The following is a 22,522-nucleotide window of genomic DNA, read 5'->3' on the forward strand; positions in this document are numbered from 1 at the left end:
CTTAAAGAATCAGTCTGGCCATGATCTGGCAAGGCGGCTGTGCCATTGTTGGGGACCCTTCATTGTCTGGATCATTTGTATTCTCCAAAGCCATCAGGCTGGAATGGCTGAGTCTACTAACTATGGAGATGGTGGCCGCCCCTCCGCCAGGGAACTTGGTCCCATCTCAGGCAGACTCCAGTCTGTCGCCATTGGCTGGTTGGAATTCCAAGTCAGTGGGTGTTAACTTGTGGGGTGCTGTGGGAGCAGGCCTGCAGAATGGCGCTGTTTGGCTCCCTGGGTTTAGCCCCTTTCCTAGGGATATATATATGCACAGATCTCCCGTCTTGCCAGGGATCCTGGGGCTGGAGTATAGAAAACTCCTGGGTCTCTGTGTGTACCTGAACAGCTGCTCTGCCAACATTCTACACAGTTCTGTGTATCAGACCCAATGCCCTGGTGGTGTGGGCTCACTAGAGGAGCTCCTGATCCACACATTAAAGATACATGGGAAAAGATGTATCTTACATGGGTTGCAAAGATACATGGGAAAAGCGTGGTTTTCCAGGTGGGGTCACACAATCACTTACTGCTTCACTTGGCTGAGGGTGGGGTTTCATCTGGCTCCGTGCTGCTCCCAGGTGGACCATCGCCCTGCCCTGCTTTTCTTTGTTCTTCGTGGGTCAAATTGTTTGCCTAGTCAGCCCCAATGCGAGACCCTGGATACTTCAGCTGAAGGTGCTGAATTCACTTGCTCCTTTCCTTCCTCTCTGAGTGTCGCAGACCACAGCTGCTGCTTTTTTTTTTTTTTTTTTTTTTTTGAGACGTCTCGATCTGTTGCCCAGACTGGAGTGCAGTGGCGAGATCTCCGCTCGCTGCAAGCTCTTCTTCCCGGGTTCACACCATTCTCCTGCCTCAGCCTCCCAAGTAACTGGGACTACAGGTGCCCACCACCATGCCCGGCTAATTTTTTGTATTTTTTGTGGAGATGGGGTTTCACTGTGTTAGACAGGATGGTCTCAATTTCCTGACCTCGTGATCCGCCTGCCTCGGCCTCCCACACAGATGCTTCTAATTGTCCATCTTGGTCCCAGCAGTGAAATTGGGGCTCTGAATCTGGCCGCCGCCATCTACACCATGGGAGGAGGAGAAGGAGTGTTTATTTTTTATTTTAATATATTTAATGGACAAATAATGAGACAAATAAAAATTCTGTACATTCAAGGTGTATGATGTGATGATTTGATGTATGTGTACAATGTGTAATGATTACCACAGTCAAATGAATTAACACATCCATCTCTACCCATAGTTACCATCATGTGTGCGTTTGTGTGTGTGTGGTTAAGACACTTAAAATCTACTTTCTTATCAAATTTCAAGTAAAGAATACAATATATTAACTATAGTCACCATGCTACACGTTAAAGTCCCAAAACGTATTCATCTTAAAACTGAAATTTTGTATCCTTTGACCAACAATCTTCCCCATTTCCCCCACTCACTAGCACCTGGAAACCACCCTTTTACCATCTGCTTCTTTGAATTTAATTTTTTTAGATTTCACATATAAGTGAGATCATACAGTATTTGCCTTTCTGTATCTGGCTTATTCCATTTAGCATAGTGTCCTCCAGGTTCATCCATGTTAGAAAATGGCAGGATTTCCTTTTTTTTTTTTTTTGATGGAATAATATTCCATTGCATGAACACCATATTTTCTTTATTCATTCATCTGTAGATGGTTGTTTCCATATTTTGACTAATGTTACAAACAGTGTTTAATTTGAAATAGTTACATGGTTTAAGTACACCATATAGTCTCTGATTACACTGGAAAACATTCCAAAAGAAGTTCATATCTTTAAGTTCAGATTGCCACCAGCTAAAGTTATTAATTCAGTAGTCCCATTAAAAATTTTTTCACTTTCCTCATGATTTATCTTCATGTTGTATTCCTTTGCTTCCAGGGTTCCACAGAAATTACTTATCACCTCTGTATATAACTCAAAGTCAAAAATAAAATTTAATTTTTGGAGTAATTAGTCATAGATACTATTATGTCACTCTGACTTCTGAATTCATTTCTTCATAAATCTTTATTCTGCTCTTTTATGGTTACCAAAGTCTTCCCTACCAAACCTGATTTATCTTTAATGTATTTTTTTTCTCTTGGGCACAGGCAAATCACTAGGTTATTTTGCAGGGATATTCAGCCTGGGATATATTTCAATCATTCACTGGAAGTTTCTTGTGTGATAACTTACACAGTTGCATCCCTCTGTAATAAATTCATTCAATGGATCAGAAATAATTTCTCAGGAATTACATTTTTATGATTGCAACTGTAGGCATCTGCACTGTATCACTTTCAAGATCCAAGTTTGGCAGTGCAATGCAGAAAGTCTATTTATGTAGAATTGTGCTTCAAAGAATTTACCTCTCTGTGTTGTATACTCTCTGAAGAGGATATAAACTGCTAGATCATGCTACAGTCATTAAATTATGAAACTGTCTATAATCTTATTTGCTGCAAAATATGGTTTGGTAGGTGTCAGATTTTTGTTGAATGTGAGTTAAAAGAATTGATTTACTCAAAATTCCTTAAAATAATCGTAATAACAAACTCTTTATAATGTGTTATATTTTGTAACTTTTTTTTTTTGAAGGGCAGTGGTTCAGATGTATTTTCTGACTGTAAATATATCCCATGTTTTCAAGAAGTAAATCTGGAGTTAGATGAACAGTAATAAACATTATTTCTTTGTCATTCACCCCTAAGTCTTGTAGAACCTCTTGGCCTTCTTTCATTTCTATCTCCATAGTGTCTCCCATCTGTCCCTTTGGGGATCGCTTTTATAGACTCTATAATACTCATTGGGGCAAGTTTACCTACCAGCCCCTGTATTAGTCAGTATAAGCAAGGTTGTGCTGTGATAAGAAGACAACCCCCAAATCTCAGAGACTTAATAAAATTTATTTCCTGCTCAAGCTACATGTCCAATGTGAGCTGGGGTTTCTGGTCGGTACAGGCACTCAGAGACCCAGGCTAATACAGACTCATCTCAACATGTGCTTCCACTGTCATGGCAACTGAGGAAATGGAACATGATAAATCATGTGAGAACTCCCAAAATGTTCACCTGGATGTGACATATGTCAATTCTACTCACAATGCTTTTGTCAAAGCAAGTTATATGGTCAAAGTGGATGTTGGGTATGTGATCCTGCCCTGCACCTAAAGGACAATGGGAATATTTGTGAACAGCCTCAATAACTTTTACATTCCCTTTGCCTTCATTTTAGGGGTTCCTTTTGTTAAGTCTCCATAGTGCTCTCAAGACACTTTGGCACCCTTGTCACAGCTAACTTTATCAGGGTGGGCAACTGACTTAGTGATACTCAATTATAGGCTGGCAAGAACCCTGTGAGGTGCTCTGCCATGAGAGCTCTGCCTCTGGGGGATGATCATGAATTGGTCCCGTTAGCATCCTCTTTTTGAGGAGTTGACTACATTCTGAGATTTAAGCAGTTAGTACCTAGGATTAAACAGTTCTATTAGGTGCAAAGCTGAAAGATACACAGAAAGTAGAAACAAGGGAAAGAGTTGAGTCATAGTGAATGTGGCATTTTCAGATTTGGATTCCCAAACTCCTGCTGTTCAGTAACAATAAGATTACCTAGTTGCCAGGGTTTTAACAGATTTTTTCAGTTTCCAAACCACATTCTATTCTCAGAATTATACTTCAGCCTCTGTGGGACTCATTGTTTTCAGTTCCCTGAGCACCCGGCCATTTAGGACAGATGCTTATCCTTATGTAATCTGATTCCCCGGCCTCCTACTCCCCTTGCAAGTTCAAAGGAAGTCCCATTAGCAGCAGCAATCCAGAGTTCCTGTAATTGACCTCACTTGCTTGTGCTAGAGTGGGGATTTTCCTATAAAACCTCTCTTTTCTCTTCTGCTCATTCCCACACTTCCAAATTTTGAAGTCTCTGAATTATGACTCACTTGTGCTCCCAAACCAGCCTATCTGCCTTGTATTCCAGTTTTGTCTGGCTTCAGCTTGTTGCTGGTGGGTGGTGACTGCTGCCAGTGGTACTCATTGGAAAACTGGAAATGAACATGCCAAGGTAGCCATGTCCTAGTGGCTTCAAAGCTGTGTAGGGGTGAAGGCCAGATTTCTCCTTTGCCCTCTGGAAGTTCAGATGAAAAATCAATTGAGAAAAGGCAGATTAATAGAAGGAAGGACAAATAAAATTTATTTCAGTGTGCATAACACAGGGGAATTGTAGCATTTAAAAAGCTGTTTTTTTTTTTTTTTTTAAACTCTGGAGAACAAAACAGGAAAAGAATCAGCATAAACAAAAAATCATAAATAATCATGTCAGTCTTTTATCAGTTCAGTCCCAGGTAATTAATTATTGTTCTGCCTGATGGTAGTTTAGCAGTTTTATGACTCCAGTTTTTTTTTTTTTTTATTAGAGTTCTGGAATTTTTACACAGTTCATTGATTCACTTATACAGTTTCAGAGTTGTCAGAAACCTTTATTTGTCAGTGTTATTTCCTTGAACTTCTTTGAAGACCCACACTTCAGGATTTGTGAAGAGCATTCAAGAAAAAAAAAGCATCAGAATAAAACAATTAACTGTGGACAATGGAACTTAAAATGGCCATGATTAAATAAGCAATTGACAAAGGTATTTGGTCTTTTTTTTTTGTGGCCTACAACAATTCAACATAGCAGTCATAATTGTGACTGACAACATCTAACAAGATAGATCATATTTTAAGAAATCTCATACAGTTTTGGAACACATAGTAATAAGATAGCCATATAAATATAACTCAGAGAAAAGGTTAAACATTATTTCTTATTTGACAGTGCTTCCCATATAATTTAATATATTAGCTAAACTTGTTTATTATTTCTCTTTTGGATATTTCAGGGATCTTTGGGAAAATCCCAAAGTTAGTTTGTAGTCAAAAAGACTTACTTTAGAATTTGGAGGTTGATTTTGGGAAGCTTGTCAAGTATGTCAAAGGTTTAAAACATTTGATCAAAAATTACTGTGAAATAAAGTTGTTCATTTAGCCAGCGTAATAAAGGATTTCCAAAAGCCAAAACCTTTACTCTTTGACAGTTTGACAGAGATGAGACTTAGGGTTTCAAATATTCAAAAGACCTATTAAGCGTGAGGCACACAAAATCTGTTTCTCCCCCCTCCTTTTTTTTTTTTTGTAGTTTACTCAAAAGGTGAACCAAAGTCATTTACTATTTCTTATTGATACTATATGAAAACCTTGTTCAAAGAAGAAAATAAAATTCTAGTTTTGTAGACTATTTTTGATTTTAAGGCTCAGTTTAAAAACAAATAATAAATTTATTTAATTTCATTCACTTTAATCACGCAATCTTTTGAAATTCTCTTTTTTCCTCAACTTTCTATACCCATTTAGTTTTATTTATATTTTTCTCACTTTGAAACAACCTTTACAGAATCTCTGAACTATATAAAATTGCTTTTTCTCAACAAAAGCACATCCTCATACCTTATAACATTTTACTTCCCTTATATACTCCATACATAGTTGTTTATCATACATAGTAGTTTTAATTATATACTAATTATAATAGTAACTCTTAGTAACCCTAATTTCTACTGAAAACCTAGGAAGTAAGTAATTTTGAACTGTTTTATATTAGTGTTTGTAAATGAAAACCGTTTTATAATTTTTAGAAAGGTGTTTCATCAGTTTTTTGCTCATTAACAGATATAGATATATTTAGCTTTTCTATGCCATATAAGAACAAGATGTCAAAGTATCTAAACTTTATGCTTAATAATTAATGTTTTAGTATTTTAACTTATTTAGAAATGACTCAAACATTTCGTGATTCTTTACTACTAAACATAACATGTCCTTAGGATTTTAAATTATTGAAAAATATTTTTTAACAGTTATATTTGAATTATTCATGGAAAATAAAGCAATTTATTTAGGTTATTATGTATTTTTTTTTGAAAAAGCAAAACCAGTATCCACTAGTTTTATCTTAACTAAGGCCTTTGAGATACTGGACACAGGTCCCTCCCCATTGTCCCCCCTCTAGTTGTCCTGGGTTCTGAGTATTCATGTGGCACCCAGGAGGACTATAAAGGGCAGGACCTCTCTGAATCCTGGATTTGCACACCCAGTGTAGGGTCCAAGGCAGAGGATGGACTTGTGAAGACAATGTTGGGAGGATCTGACCCCTCTCAGTAGGACCAGGAGGTGGAGCTGGACCAGGGAGGATGGGGCCATATTGGGCTTGGCTCAACAAGCCACAGTAGGGTGTGTGTAAGGCTTTTGGGAGTCCAGCAGCCAGCACTTACAGCTTTAGTTTATAAACAAATCAAGAAAATGTCAAGAATATCACGGAAACAACAGTTTTATGACCTTAAAACATCTAACAGAGAAACATAAACCTGTGTGACTAGTAGACCTAGACAAAAATGTCTAAATTAAAATTTGAAGACATTTTAATTTTACTAGCAATTTAAAAGCTACCTTTATTTACCAAAGATTTATTAAAGTCAAGGGAACTTGAAAAGTTTTGGGCTAGTTATTTAATTTATGGGTACTTATTTATTTATAAGTCAATTTGGTATCATGTAGATAATATGCAAACAGATGTATAGACAAATACATACATGTAGACACAATATACAACACATACATATACATGTATGTTTACAAAAGCCAAATAGATGAGGGAGTTTAATGCAAAAAAGAGTAGAGCTTTTAGATCTGAGAGGAACCCATTCACGACTTTTGAGGCTCCATGAGGAAAACAGAGAACCCCAAAACGGGAAGTCAGTGGTACCTTTTTGTTGTAGTTCTCAAGGGGCTTCAGGGTCACTCGAAGTCCCATCTAGATCCCTTCATGTATATCAGAGGTAGGGAAAGGAAGGAGAAGTAAACTTTATTTTTTTAAAACTTTATTCATCTGAACTTCAATTTCTTTTTTTTCTTTTCAACCAAAGGTAACTACCAACTGATTCAGAACCAAAAAACCTTTTATGGTTTAACCAAGGGAGCACAAGACATCTCCAAAGAGGTACAAAGAAGCCGTCTTCACAGATCCACAGCCACCCCACAAAGACATCTGGAAGAAAATAGAGACTTAGTGATGAACAGGAACATAACTGTCCATGGAAGGGAAATAGATCAATGAAAAATGAGTACCCCAAAAAGTCAAGGGTCACACAAATATAGATTCAAAACATGTAATTCAGACCTTTTTTTTTTTTTTTTTTTTTAGGCAGGGTTTTGCTCTGTTGCCCAGGCTGAAGTGAAGTGGTGCAATCATGGCTCACAGCAGCCTTGACCTCTGGGCTCAAGCCATCCTCCTGTCTCAGTCTCCTGAGTATTTGAGACGACAGGTGCATGCCACCACATCTGGCTAACTTAAAAAATTTTTTTTTTTTATAGAGAAGGAATCTGTCTCAGGCTAGTCTCAAACTCCTGGGCTCAAACGATCCTCCTGCCACAGCCTCTCAAAGTGCTGGGATTACAGGCACGAGCCACCGTGCCCAACCCTCAAACTAATTTTTATAAATGTTTCCTTTTTCCCCTGAGTTAAAGGATTTACATCTCCAAGGGACTGGTTCCCTGACTAGAAATCAAACTTGAGCTGTGGCAATAAAACAGTAGAATCCTAGCCATTAGAACACAGGCCAGAGTGCCTTTTTGCAGATCCTAGATGGATCCAAAGCAGGTAATTTGAGTGTAGAGGATTTTAAGTTTCCTTTGAATATGATTTCTGTTTTAAAAATCTCACTAAGAGAATTTCTAAGGCTATATTCCTTTCATATTTAAAAAAATAGGTACAAAAAAGATAGCTGTTTAAGACAAGCGTTCTCTAAAAAAGTTTTAAGTATAGCCAATTTAGTTATTCTGTAAGTGACTCAAGTTAATGAGCCATTTTCATGGAAAGTCTCAGAGGTAGCTTTCCAGGTTTAGACTATTATGGACAGTATAAGTGTCAGTATAAAAATGGGAAGATGATGTAGTCCTCATGATTCCCTCAAAATTCACTTTCAGAAATAGTCTAATATAGCAAGGGACACTTGTCATAGATGGTTGAGGAGGTGTTTGTTATATGGTACCTCCAGTATTGAAGAGGGAGGGGTGCCAGTCACAGATCTGTTAATCTGTGACACTGAGTAGGTCCTCCTGGGATTGGACTTTCCAGGACTAACCAGGCAACAAGAGTTAGGACAACAAAAGTCCCTTATGGATGGGATTTCTCATTTAACAAAAACGTTGCTGAGAGCTTGGCACATTTGGAACAGTCTGTACTGCTTAATATCTTAGGTGCCTCAGGGTTCCTAGTCCTTTTAGGCTGGCCACTGGATGTGACCCAAAAATCATGCCCACTGGATGGCAGAGACCAAGAGATAGGGCTTCTACTTGGTCAAAAGTCAAGCTCTCAAGGACATAAAACAAGAGGGACTCTTTACAGAAAGAGACAAAGGAAAAAATAAAGACTATTTCTGTGAGGAAAAGGATCAGACAATATGAATATTTATAGCAAAAATATACCAGCCATTACACCTAAGAGTAGTCATACAAATGCTTTTCTCCCATTAATCTTAAATTTGGAAAGGAAAAAGAGACAAACTGATTTTTCTCGTCTGCTTGACCAGATTCTGCAGAGAGAGAGACTGGGAGTCTGACTAGTAAGAATTTCTGTTCGCCTGTCAGGTCCCGTGTTCTCTTGACTGCAGCTTCTAGAGAAGCAGAGCAGTTTTGGTTATCCTGCCCACAACGCCAAATCTGTAAGGACAAAGGGAATGTTTCCTCTTTGCCCTCTAAAGTTTTGCTGAAAAATCAACTGACAAGAGGCAGATTAACATACAAAATTTATTTCAGTGTGCATAACATAGGGGAATAGTAGGAGAATGATTACCTCATAACCCAATGGGGTACAGATGCTTATATACCGTTTTTTCATAGAGGAGGAGAGATGGGGGAAATGTGTCAACTTGGGGTGTAGTGAATGATTTTTAGGGGAATTCAGTGGGCTGGGAGAACATACAGTGGCCTGGGACAAAGTTTGTTGGGCCCGCAGAGCATGGTTTTTGGCAAGCGTCTGTCCAGGTGTGTTGACAGACTTCAGTCTACCTGCCTGTGATTAGAGTTATTAATAAACTGATGAGAACTCAGAGAAGAGACCAGAAATAATTGTTTTTTTCTTTGGCAAGTCTGGACATTAGGTAGATAAGGGAGTATCAGAGTAAAGCTTCTTCCAGTGTCTGCTGGTCCCCATGGGTGTTTAATTTAAAATAAACGGCCGGGCGCAGTGGCTCATGCCTGTAATCCCAGTAACTTTGGGAGGCTGAGGCAGGCAGATCACCTGAGGTCAGGAGTTTGAGACCAGCCTTACCAACATGGAGAAACCTGTCTCTACTGAAAATACAAAAAATTAGCCAGCCGTGGTGGCACATGCCTGTAATCTAATCCCAGCTACTCAGGAGGCTGAGGCAGGAGAATCGCTTGAACCTGGGAGATGGAGGTTGTGGTGAGCTGAGATTGCACCAATGCACTTCAACCTGGGCAACAAGAGTGAAGCTCCATCTCAAAATAATGGTAATAATAATGGTAATAAACGTGCCAGGGTACCATATTTTGGGGTGAAATTCCCTGGTCTCCTTCAGCTGCCAATCCTCAAGGTAGTAGAACAGCGCTAGGCTCCTACAAAAGAGGGGAGAATGCCTCTCTTCCCAATTCTGTGCTGCACGCTGTCATATGCGCCCCACTGAAGCAATGATTGCACCTGGAGTCACACACAATTCCTATGAAAATGATCTCTTTCAGCTTCTTCTCTACTCTCTCCCCCCTCCTCATTAGAGTAAAGGCCAGTCCTAGTGACTGCATGGGGAGTCGTTAGTCCTAGCTTTTCCAAGCGCCATGTTTTTCTTTCCTGCCTGGCTCCTCTGAAGAACCTCTCTGCTACACCCCGCTCTCAACAAAATTCCTTTCTAATTTCCTTGACCACAACCCCCTCTAAAGGCAGCAAGCAATCATATATATCAATTTATGCAAAGAGATGCCTAGATGCCCAAACTGTTAATTTTCCACTGCTCTACAAACAGATTTGATTGGCTTTCAGGTAGCAGGGAGAGAACATGTCTGCCCCCTTTGGCTTCTTAGCCTCCTAGAATATAATTTCCTTTGTTTCTTTCAGAAAAGAATTCAAGTTTTGTTTGTGGTTGCTTTCTGTCATTTCTATAGGTCATTTTGAATAAGCATGATGTCATTTACTTATGCTTTCTTGGTTTTACCTCCAAGCTTTTTTGTACTGTTGCTGATTATTCTATCAATAGAATTTGTATCAGAATTAATCTTGAAGCTTCCAAGGAAATCTCAAAAGGAAGTCTGCACACATAGAGTGTTCTTTTAGGGTACCTTGTAAGCAAATATTGGAGTTTTGACTATAACCTCAACGAGTAACCTTAAAAGTTAGTAAATTAAGTGTCTTTTAAATACTAATAAGCTTAAGGCTTAATAAGAATAAAGATGTTATTTTTATGATAGGATGAAGAAATAAACTTAATTCTGCCTCAGTAATGTTTTAACGTTTAAGGTGATTCAGTATAGCTGAGTTAATTCTAATAAAGTGAATTCTTCAATTTCTACGTTATTTTACTGCCAGAAAACTACTCCCATGGGAAAATGGCTAGGCTATAGTATTTCTTAAGACAAAAATAGTGGAGAAAAAGGAAGTCATTCATTAAATTAAGGATAAGAAAAGCCATAGCTAATTGATTAAAATAGTGCAAGTCCAGTGGGAGCGTGCATGGCAAGGATACAAGGAGGCCCCCACCAGCAGAAACTGGTAGCTTTGAGATGATCTGTGGGTAGGTGCCATTCGCTGTATGTGCTTCACCTCTTCTCAGCTTGCTTCCTAGACCTTTTGTCCTATTAGGCTGTGATTTTCTTCACTTTAACGTTGCTCCCCTGTTTTTCAGGGTTCTCCAACCAACCCCAGTTCACTCTGTTTCTGTTAATACCTTATCTTTCAATCGCAGCTCATCTTTTCCTCCATGAATTCAGACTGATTCCATAGATACCCACTTCTAACTTAGCTTCAGGATGTAATTGTTCTCTTATAAACTGATTGCGTGGGCAGTCAGGTGATGTAGACTGATAAGCCCAGATACACCTGCCCTTTTAGTGGAAAATGCTATTAATAGAGTGGTAGGAGCAATTGTGCTTCAGCTGGCTGAAAGTATAGAAGAGTCCATATCTCCCCAGATGTGGCCATTGTCACTGCTCAAGGTCTGACTCTACCCTTCATAGACTCCCCTGGGCTATTTCAGGAGATCTAACTTGTCCTAGGAGATACTGTTGCAGCTTGAAAACTCTGTGACTCTAGACTAGTGGTTGGCAAACAAAACTGTATGGGTCCAGACAGTAAATAGTTTGAGTTTTGGGGATCATAGGGTCTCTATTGCAAGTACTCTGCTGTTGCTGTAATGTGAAAGCAAACTTAGATAATATGTAAACACACGAGTGTGGCTGTGTTTCAATAAAATTTTCTTATTTACCAAAATAGACAAGAGGCCAGATTTGGCCCCTGAGATGTAAAATGGTGCCCCTTTTATGTCTTGGAAGGCCCTGGTTCTAGACTGATCGTTTTCTTTTTCTTTTTCTTTTTCTTTTTTTTTGAGATGAAGTCTAGCTGTGCTGCCCAGGCTGGAGTGCAGTGGCTCAATCTTGGCTCACTGCAACCTCTGCCTCCCAGGTTCAAGCAATTCTTCTGCCTCAGCCTCCTGAGTAGCTGGGACTACAGGTGTGCACTACCACACCCAGCTAATTTTTTGTATTTTTAGTAGAGATGGGGTTTCACCATTTCGACCAGGCTGATCTCAAACTCCTGACCTTGTGATCCGCCTGCCTCAGCCTCCCAAAGTGCTGGGATTACAGGTGTGAGCAACCGCGTCTGGCCTAGACTGATCATTTTCTCATGGAGCTACTCTGCACTCACTGGTTAAGGAAGAGTAGGAAATGGGCAATATCTCACACACAATTGAGAGCCCCCAGTGAGATAAAGTATGATGGAGTTGTTTGTGGCCAAACCCTATGGAAGACACAGAAAGTTTACTTGGAGGAAGAGTACTAAGTAGGCAATTCAGAAAATCCCTGTTATTGTTGAGATTCTGTTAGCCCAGTGGTTTTAAACCCTGGCTGCACAATAAAATTTCCTGGGGAGCTCTTAAAAGTCCTGATGCCTTACACAAAACCAGTTAAATCAGAATCTCTGGAAGTAGGACTAGACAATAATTTTTAAAGCTCCCAGGTGATTACAATGTCAGAACTGTTATGTTGGCCATGATATCAGCCAGTAGTGAGCATGGCTCTGCTTCTTGGCCCAAAGCTTGCCCTAAAATGGTGCCCTTTCTATGCCATTTTAACCTCATTATAGCTGAGTTCGAATACAGATATCCACATTTCTGTGTGTATATATATATACACACACATATATATACATGTGTATATATACACAGAAGTGAAAGCTCTACACATTAAATAAAAATTAAGGCTTAATACATGTGTGTGTTTTTTTCAGATAAGTCTTTTAGGAAACAGTTTGCATTCTCAATCTTGATTTGCAAGATACCATATTTCTTTAAACATTTTCCCACATTGTCCACCTCATATTTTTTTACCATTTCTGAAGTTAGGATGCATCATATAATGGAAATAAACATTTAACGTAGCTTTCCATTTTGTACTTGTAGGGGATTACAAGTTTTCCCACAGTACACTTTAGTTTATCTTTCATAAGTGATCTGACATTCCTCATAAACTCCTACCTACTGGGAATTGGAATAAATGCCTTCTATTTAAGCCAATAAAATGGTAAACTGAAGTAATTCAACAATGTAAATAGTCCCTTTTCGTAAATGCTGTCTTTTTAGATAAAATGCTCTAAAACAGGTGATTGGGTTGACGGTGTTGCTTATATGATCTCACGGTGGGGGATGTGGCCTTTGGAACCATGTGGGCACCTTTGGGCACTTAATGCCTGCAGAGTGCCTAGTCTGGAAGGCTCTCTGGACGGGTGACCTTTGAGGGAGTGATAAAGCCCACCCATGGTCATCTTGTGGGCACCTCTGTACATTTCTTGATGTCCTTATATAATTTGTGGAATGTTCTTTTGTAGCTTGGCTAGGGTTTGTGGTTTCTCCAGGACGCTTTAACCTCACTTTGGCCCCGATAGTGCTTCAGATTCTGAGGCCTAGTGTGTCCGGAATTGGTGGGTTTTTGGTCTCCATAACTTCAAGAATAAAGACGTGGACTCTCGCGGGGAGTTTTACAGTTCTTAAAAATGATGTGTCTGAAGTTTGTTCCTTTGGATGTTCAGATGTGTCTGGAGTTTTTTCCTTCTGGTGGGTTCGTGGCCTCGCTGGCTTCAGAAGTGAATCTGCAGACCTTCGCAGTAAGTGGTACAGCTCTTTAAGGTGGCAGGTCTGGAGTTGTTCATCCCTACCATGGTCAGTGTTACAGTTCATAAAGGCTGCCCCAGCCTAAGCAGCAGCAACAAGATTTATTTCGAACAGTGAAAGAACATAGCTACCACATCCTTGAAGGGAACCTGAGTGGGTTACCACTGCTGGCTCCAGCAGCCTGCTTTTATTCCCTTATCTGACCCCACCCACATCCTGCTGATTGGTCCATTTTACAGAGAGCTGATTGGTCCATTTTACAGAGAGCTGACAGGTCCGTTTTACAGAGAGCTGATTGGTCTGTTTTGACAGGGTGCTGATTGGTGCATTTACAAACCTTGAGCTAGACACAGAGTGCTGATTGGTGCATTTACAATCCTCCAGCTATAAAAGTTCTCCAAATCCTCACCTGACTCAGGAGCCCAGCTGGCTTCACCTGGTAGGTTCCGCAGGGGGCTGTGGCTGGAGCTGCCCGCCCTTGGGTGGTTGATGGGATGGGGTGCTGCAGGCTGCACAGGAGCTGGTCAGGGGGGCTTGGGCATGGTGAGAATTCGAGCATGGCATGGGCGGCCTGGCAGTGCTTGGGGACCAGGCCCGCCTCCTTAGCTGCTGGCCTGGGTGCTAAGCCCCTCACTGCCTGGGGCCGGCAGCACTGGCCGGCTGCTCCAGTGCTGGGCCCGCCAAGCCCGCACCCACTCAGAACTTGCGCTGGCCCGCCAACGCCTGTGCAGCCCTGCTTCCTGCCCACCCTTCTGCCTACACGCCTTCCTGCAAGCAGAGGGAGCTGGCTCCCACCTCGGCCAGCCCAGAGAGGGGCTCCCACAGTGCAGTGGCGGGCTGAAGGACTGTTCAAGCGTGGCCAGAGCAGAGGCCGAGGCGGAGGAGGCGCCCTGAGTGAGGGCTGCTAGCACGTTGTTACCTCTCACCAGCTACATCCTCCATCCAGTATCTGGCATTATCTATTTACCCTCAGACTCTGCTAGATCACTTGGCTCTTCACCGTGGTGAACTCAGGGCAGGCCCACTGCTCTTCAACATAGCATCATTTTGATTGTTCTTCATGGTATCTAGGATGTTCTGGGTTTCATCTAAGCCTCATGGGAATCAAGATTGATTTAAGAAAGCTAAGTTCACCTTCTCTCTACCTGTTTATATTGTGATGGCAAGATTACACTGTAGCTACCCCTGAAGTTTTGTGCAGGGGAGCTCATAAAACAATTTTCTTTCAAAGTCTTGAAGATAAATGGAATAAAAATTCCTCTGCTTTCTGTGTTTCCCAACTAACTGTATTAGTTGAGACGTAATACAGCTTTCAATCTGGGTGAAGCCCAGAGAAGGGAAATAAAATGTATCTAACTTGTTTCTGAGACCCTTCTTCCAGTAGTCCACACTTCTTTTTCCTGTCTGACCAGATCAGGTCAGTAAAACTGTGATCTAGTCTATTAGATCTAGCTTTTGCTAAATGAGAGCCAAAAGGATTTAGACAATGATTTTCTGTGTTTTCTTCTATTAGTTTCATAATTTTTGGTCTTACATTTAAATCTTTAGTCCATTTGAGGTGATTTTTGAATGTGGTGAGGGGGGTCTCATTTCATTCTTCTGTATATGGATATCCAGTTTTCCTAGCACCATTTATTGAAGAAACTGTCCGTTCTCCAATGAGTCTTCTTGGTGCCTTTGTCAAAAATCAGTTGAATGTAAATGTATGGATTTGGTATTGGGTTCTCTATTCTATCCCATTGTTTTATATGTCTGCTTGTATGCCAGTGCCATGCTGTTTTGGTTAACATAGCTTTATAGTAAATTTTGAAGTCATGTAGTATGATGCCTCCAGCTTCACAATTGTTTTCTTGCTTGAGAGCTTAAGAAAATCAGCTTTGAAACTCAAAGATGATACATGGTATCTTTGTTCTGTCTGCTGTCTTTATTCCCAGACAATACATCTCTTGGCTCCACCTTGGTTATGGAAGGTTCAGTACTGATAAAAGAAGGGACTTTGGAACATCAAAGATCAAGTGCTGGCTAATGAGATTCAAGATGGGCGACTGGTATTTAATTTTTGCCCAAGACAATGAGACAAAATGACTTTATTGGCTTAGAGACAGTTCTGACAAATGAGGTGGATACAGCCTAATCAATCTTAAACTGAATATAAGTATTTAATTTGCTGATGAGCTATATTTAAATCATATTTTGGTTGCTGTAAAAATCTTCAGCAAATCTAATCACTATCTTTGATGATCTTTTTGCTTAATGTTTATTATCTCTCATATTCATCATGATGAGCAAGGAGCTATGTATATTTTGTCCTGGATATCTTCAATAAAATGGAGTTTTGTGTTAGAAGAGAACAAGAAAGAGTAAATCTGATGGTCTAAGGTAGATGTGAAAAAGGGAATCTGGCAGCAGATAGTGGGAGGGAAATGCAGATAAAACTTTCTAAGTTTATATTGCAAAGCAAACACAAATGACAGAATATTGGCATAGTTTTCAATTTATGGTTGATAGGGTTGCAAATGATTATCAAACAATTCTGGAGTACATAATTAGGAGTCATAACCACATTCTACCATCAGTCACTGCTGGAAGTGGAATGCGGGACTGGACGGACCAAGGGATTATGTGAACATGTCTAAGATATTACATGTGCAGTCGACTTATTTATTTTAGAGTCATCTTTGGTATGATTGGATTTTTAACTTTTTATTTTGTTTCCTTTAAGCAGTCAAAGGTTATTGATGGAAAAAAGTTGGTTTTTGCTTTTTCTTATTCAACATTTCTTTGAATCAGTACTGTCCTATAAACTATTAATTATTGATTTACCAGAATGACTAGTTGCTTCATTTAGAAACAAATTATAGCATGAATATAATTTCTCTTTAGTTTGCTTAATTTAATATCTATAGTTTTTCTTCTCATTTTTTGAAATATTCATTTGTAGAAAAGGAAACTATATGATCTACATTACCTTTTTAAAACTGAATTTGTCTGAATTTTTGATCTATATAAAACAGGCATTTTTCCAACAAACATATGAAAAAAGCTCAACATCACTGATCGTTAGAGAAATGCAGCTCAAAACCACAATGAGATAACATTTCAAACCAGTTAGAATGGCTATTATTAAAAAGTGAAAAGAAAAAAAAAGATGATGGAGAGGTTGCAGAGAAAAAGGAATGCTTACACACTGTTGGTGGGAATGTAAGTTAGTTCAACCATTGTGGAAAACAGTGTGGCAGTTCCTCAAAGACCTAAATACAACTACCATTTGACCTAGTAATCCCATTACTGGATACTAGTAATCCCATTACTGGATCCCATTCCTGGATATATATACCCAGAGTAATATAAATCATTCTACCATAAAGACATATGCACATGCATGTTTATTGCAGCACAGTTCACAATAGCAAAGTCATGGAATCAACCTAAATGTACATCAGTGGTATACAGGATAAAGAAAATGTGGCATATATACACCATGGAATACTATGCTGTCATTAAAAAAAAAAAAAAAGAATGAGATCATGTCCTTTGCAGGAACATGGAAGGAACTGGAGGCCATTATCTTTAACAAACTAATGCAAGAACAGAAAAGCAAATACTACATGTGCTCACTTATAAGTAGAAGCTATATGATGAGAACTCCTGGACACATAGAGGGAAACAATAGACACTGGGGCTTACAAGAGGGTGGAGGAGAGAATCAGGAAAAATAACTATTGAGTGCTAGGCTTCATACCTGAGTGATGAAATAATCTGTATAACAACTTTTCATCACATGAGTTTACCTATTTAACAAACTTGCACGTGTACCCCTGAACTTAAAATAAAAGTTAAAAAACAACTATTAAATTTAGTTTCAAAAAACAGACATTTTCTCTAAATAATAATAACATTTGAAGTGACAAAATCTACATATCCTAGAATTAATTTGTTAACGGTTGGGTTTCCTGAGAAATACTACACCTAATTGTTGGGGTTTCTCAAAGCTCAGTCCTGACTTCTTCTCCAGTTACACGTTGTTTTTAAGAGATCTCATTCAATCTCTGATTAAAACAATTTTTTTCCCCAAACATCTTTGCAATTTTCGTAAGATCAGCAAAACTACTGATAAGTGAACAATTAAATTGAAAAGGTAACTTATACAAAACATGTCTCCAAATTTTACCTCTTTCAATTACAGAATTGTGTACTAGTCTCCACTTTAGCAACTCTAAAAGGCAAATTTAACATGGCTGGTGCCATGGTAATCCATCAACTCTTGATTTCCCTTCTTACTCATGTCTCTTTACTTTCCTCAACTAGTAAATATTACCTCCATTTACTCAGTTGCTCAGGCCATATGTCGGAAAGTCATCCTTGAGGCCATATTGCTTTCATAACCCATATCCAATCTGTCAGCAAACCTTGTTGACATTTCAGAATATACCAAAATTCTGTCACTTCTTAACTCCGCCACTGCTTCCTCAAAGAAGCCAGTGTGGTCTTCACTTGTGCTACAGCAATGGACTCCTAACTGCTTTCTCTTTTTCTATTCCTCATCCCATCCTTGCCCACTCTGTAGTCTGTTTTGCATACAGCATTTAGAATGATGCTTTAAAATTTTGGGTCAGATCCTGTTTCAAGCACTTCAGTAACTTCCAGTCATAATAGAATTGACAGTGTTAGTGGTGATCTACAAGGCCTGCACAATTTGATGCCTCAATACCAGCCTTCCTACTGCTCCTGCAATACAACAATCAAGCTCTTGTTTTGGAACCTTTGCACTTGTTTCTTCTGTTAGGGATGTTTTCCTCCAGATATTTAAATGTCTTATTCTTCTATTCCTTGGGTCCTTCTTACTTAATCAGAGATGCTTTCCCTAATATGCAGTTAAACTAGCCCTTCTCCTTCACTCTTTGTTTTCTTACCCTTCTTCACTTTCCTCATAGCATCTGTCAATACTTACTATTGGCCAGGCACAGTGGCTCACGCCTGTAATCTGAGCATTTTGAGAGGCCGAGGCAGGTGGATCACTTGAGGTCAGGAGTTTGATACCAGCCCGGCCAACATGGGTGAAACCCCATCTCTACTAAAAACACAAAAATTAGCCGGATGTGGTGGCAGGCACCTGTAATGCCAACTACTTGGGAGGCTGAGGCATGAGAATCGCTTGAACCCAGGAGGCAGAGATTTCAGTGACTCAAGATAGCACCACTGCCCACTGCACTCTAGCCTGGGTGATGGAGTGAGACTCTGTCTCAAAAAAAAAAAAAAAAAAAAAAAAGAATACCTGCTATTGCGTTACACAATTATTTATGTATTTGTTTGTTCTCTGTCCCCCCCCTCCTTAGAATGAGGCTGATTGCCATGTTCTCCTGGCACAGTATAGGGGCACCATCAATATTTGTTGAATAAATGAATGGTAAAGTCCAAACTTGTTTGTTTTTGGATGGTAAGCGGTTAGGTAAAAACTAGAAGAAACTAATTTGGTATTGTTCTCAGCATGTGGTCTTTTCCTAGTTGTGTTTAGCTTCATATTTATCCAGGAGTAAGTGTATTTCTTGGATTAGGATATTTAGCTACAGCTGCTTATGTGTTTGACATGTTAATCTCTTTGCTTTGTTATGCCATCTGCATGGCACAGAGGGCTGGTGGAATTGGAGAGGGATCTACGTGTGCTTTGTTACTGTCCCTCAAGAGTTTGGAGTAATGGCTTATGTTATCTGTGGTTGTTTATCTAACCAAGCAAACAAAACCCTAGATTATATTTTTAAAAAGGTTGTGGTGGTTTTACACTTTTTGTATCACTTGTGGTAAAGATTGTTATGGGTTGAATTGTGTCATTCCCTACCCCCAGATTCACATATTGAAGCCCTAACGCCAGTTTCTCAGAATGTGACTGCATTTGGAGATAGGGCCTTTGTATATAGAAGTAATTAAATTAAAATGGGATCATTTGGGTGGGCCCTAATCCAATATGACTGGTGTCGTTATCAGAAGAGGAGATTAGGATGTACAGGGAAAGACACCATGGTTGTGTGCATACATGTGAGGACACAGAGGAGGACAGCCACCTGATAGCCAAGGAATGAGGCCTCAGGAGAAACCAAACATGGTGACAACTTGGTCTTGGACTTCTAACTTCCAGAACTGTAAGAAAATAAATTTCTGTTGTTTAACCCAGGGGTCCCAACCCCCAGGACTCCAGTGCCAGTACCAGTTGAGTACCCCAACTGGTGCATGTCCATGGCCTGTTAGGAACTGGTTTGCACAGCAGGAGATGAGCAGAGGATGGGTGAGCAAAAGAATCTTCATTTGTATTTACAGACACCCCCCCACCCCCATTGCTTGCATTACTGCCTGAGCTTTCCTCCTGTCAGATCAGCAGCAGCATTAGATTCTCATGGGAGAGCGAACCCTATTGTGATGTAGGTTGACCACTCCTTATGAGAATCTAATGCCTGATGATCTGCCATCACTCCCAGATGGGATTGTCTAGTTGCAGGAAAACAAGCTCAAGCCTTCCACTGATTGTACATTACGGTGAGTTGTATAGTTCTTTCATATATATCTTACAATGTAATAATAATATGAAATACACAATAAATGTAATACACTTGAATCATCCTGAAACTGAGAGGTGAAGCCAGCTAGACTTCTTGGGTTGAGTGGGGACTTGGAGAACTTTCCTGTCTTATGAGGGGATTGTAAAATGCGTCAATCAGTGCTCTGTAGCTAGCTAGAGGTTTGTAAAATGCACCAATCAGTGCTGTGGAAAAACACACCAATCAGCACTCTGTAGCTAGCTAGAGGTTTAAAATGCACCAATCAGTGCTCTGTGAAAACACACCAATCAGTTCTCTGTAGTTAGCTATAGGTTTTTAAAATGCACCAATCAGCACTCTGTAAAATGGACCAATCAATGCTCTGTAAAATGGACCAATCAGCAGGACATGGGTGGGGACAAATAAGGGAATAAAAACTGGCCACCCCAACCAGCAGCAACTGGGTTGGGTCCCCTTGTATGTTGTGGAAGTGTTGTTCTTTCACTCTTCACAATAAATCTTGCTAGCACTCACTCTTTGGGTCTGTGCCATCTTTAAGAGCTGTAACACTCACTGTGAAGGTCAGTGGCTCCGTTCTTGAAGTCAGTGAGACCACAAACCCACCAGAAGGAACCAACTCTGGACACAAAACCACCTACCTCACCCCGGTCTGTGGAAAAAGTTGTCTTCCATAAAATGGGTCTCTGGTGCCAAAAAGGTTGGGGACACCTGGCTTAAGCCACCCAGTCTGTGGTATTTTGTTACAGCAGCCCTAGAAAACTAACAAAAGGATTGAAAAAAATGAAAAAATCGGTATTAAGAAGGATGTGCCAGCCCTTTTTATTTGTAGTTTGAAAATGAATTATGTAACCTGTCTTTTTTTGTTGGGGGGGGGGCAAAAAAAGACTGAATATAATATACTTGATTCTAGATCACATTGAACTGATCAGACCCCAACTAAACTAGGCAGGAGATACGGCAGAAAATCCCACATTAAGGACTTCCTTTTAATGAAAGCTGTCATGTGCTATCACTAAACTTCAATTTTGCTGTAGCAATCCATTCTTTTGGTAATCTTGTATGAATCACTGAACATTGTGACTCTTGATTTAAAGGCTTCTAAAATGTATGGTTTCATTCCTTTTTTTTCCATCAAATCAACCACTGTTTGTTTATTTTTTACAGTACGCTGGCTCTGGGTTATTAGGATGAGTCAAGCATGGCCCCTGCCCTTATTGAGTTCGTGGTAGAGCAGAGGAGGCATTATGTTAACAGCTAATTACAGAACAGTATAATGAGTGAGGCAAGAGCTATGAACAAGGAGCTGTGAGGGGTGGGAGTCACCCCAGGCTGAGGTTGCTGAACATTTCCTGTTCTGAGCCTAACAAGTAGTTTGTCATCAAACTCCACAAATAGAAGATGAGAATGAACATTTAGTTAGGAGTGAGATCAAAATTGCCTCAAAAGCTGCGCTAAAAAGTTTGGACTTTGCTTGTAGGCAGCAAGTAGCCTACAGATAATGCAAGCAAGATTTGCATTTTCAAGAGACAGCTCTAGTGGGAATGTAGGGCTGGTGTGGAGGCAGTGAGACCTATCAGGAGAGGCTTCATGAAAGACTTAACGAGGGCAGAATCATTGCACGCCCCTCTTCATAATGATAGATTGGTGAATGGGGCAGAGAATGATGCCCCATTTCTGTGTCATGGATGACAAGGACTTGGAGAGGAATATGAGAGAGACAGTAGCCCAGATGACCTCTTGGTTTCTGCTTCAGTTTAGAGGTGTTAGTCACTGAGGTAAAAAATACAGATGGTGGAGAGGCAGGTTGATGGGCAAAGGCTTCTCTACTTTGGGCGTGCTGTGTTTTCATTTTCTGTCACTTATTACATTAAATATTAACTCTTTCATTGACTTTTATAATTTTTATTTAAGATGCAACCTATTTCTTGGCCTTCTCACCCTATTTCCTCTTTTTACCCCACAGTTTTTTAAGTTTGACTATCTGCTACTTTCAGACAAAACAAATTTTTGTCTCTGCCCCTTTGCACACAATTTTCTTTCCCTGGGTTACATACCTCCCTTCTGTCTCTTCTGGTAGAAAATTATCTGTTCTTAAAGGCTCTTCTTGGAAGTCCTACTTAATCCTTGTGAATGTTTGCAATTTTGGCAGCACTTTCTTTGTACTTATGTAAGTGTAAACAGTTATCATTCTGCCTTTTATGTTGCAACTAGTTGTGTATTTCTCTTATCGCCATATTGGAGCTTATTCATATTTATTTCCTGAATGCCTAGGGTATTATTTTGAACAAAATATAAGTGTTTATTGGCTTGAAGGGAACTAAAAGAAGATTGAAATTGGTTTGGGGGTGTTGAATGTTATCTAGACGCATACATTTTTTGGGATCTCAACCATTTAATCTTCCTCTGCACTTTTGTTAATTCAGTAAGGGTTGTTTTTGGTAGAAGTAAAAAAATAGTTGAAATTATCAATGACTTCAAGAAGGGACATGCCCTC

At 39.7% G+C, this 22,522-nt stretch overlaps 1 protein-coding gene across 3 annotated transcripts in view; it reads left to right on the forward strand.

The window, feature by feature from the left end:
* The window catches only part of CTNNA3 (catenin alpha 3), a 1,853,344-nt gene that overhangs the window by 133,894 nt on the left and 1,696,928 nt on the right, over positions 1-22,522 (forward strand). Inside the window, exon 1 of one of the 3 annotated variants that reach the window (XM_073019108.1) lies at positions 7,022-7,080. The exons of the other annotated variants lie outside the window; for them this stretch is intronic. The gene's annotated coding sequence lies outside the window, so the exon portion shown is untranslated. Of the gene's footprint in view, positions 1-7,021; positions 7,081-22,522 lie in introns of those variants that run through there. 3 annotated transcript variants of the gene reach the window in all.

This window comes from Chlorocebus sabaeus, chromosome 9, assembly GCF_047675955.1.
Source record: "Chlorocebus sabaeus isolate Y175 chromosome 9, mChlSab1.0.hap1, whole genome shotgun sequence".
Lineage (NCBI taxonomy): Eukaryota > Metazoa > Chordata > Mammalia > Primates > Cercopithecidae > Chlorocebus > Chlorocebus sabaeus.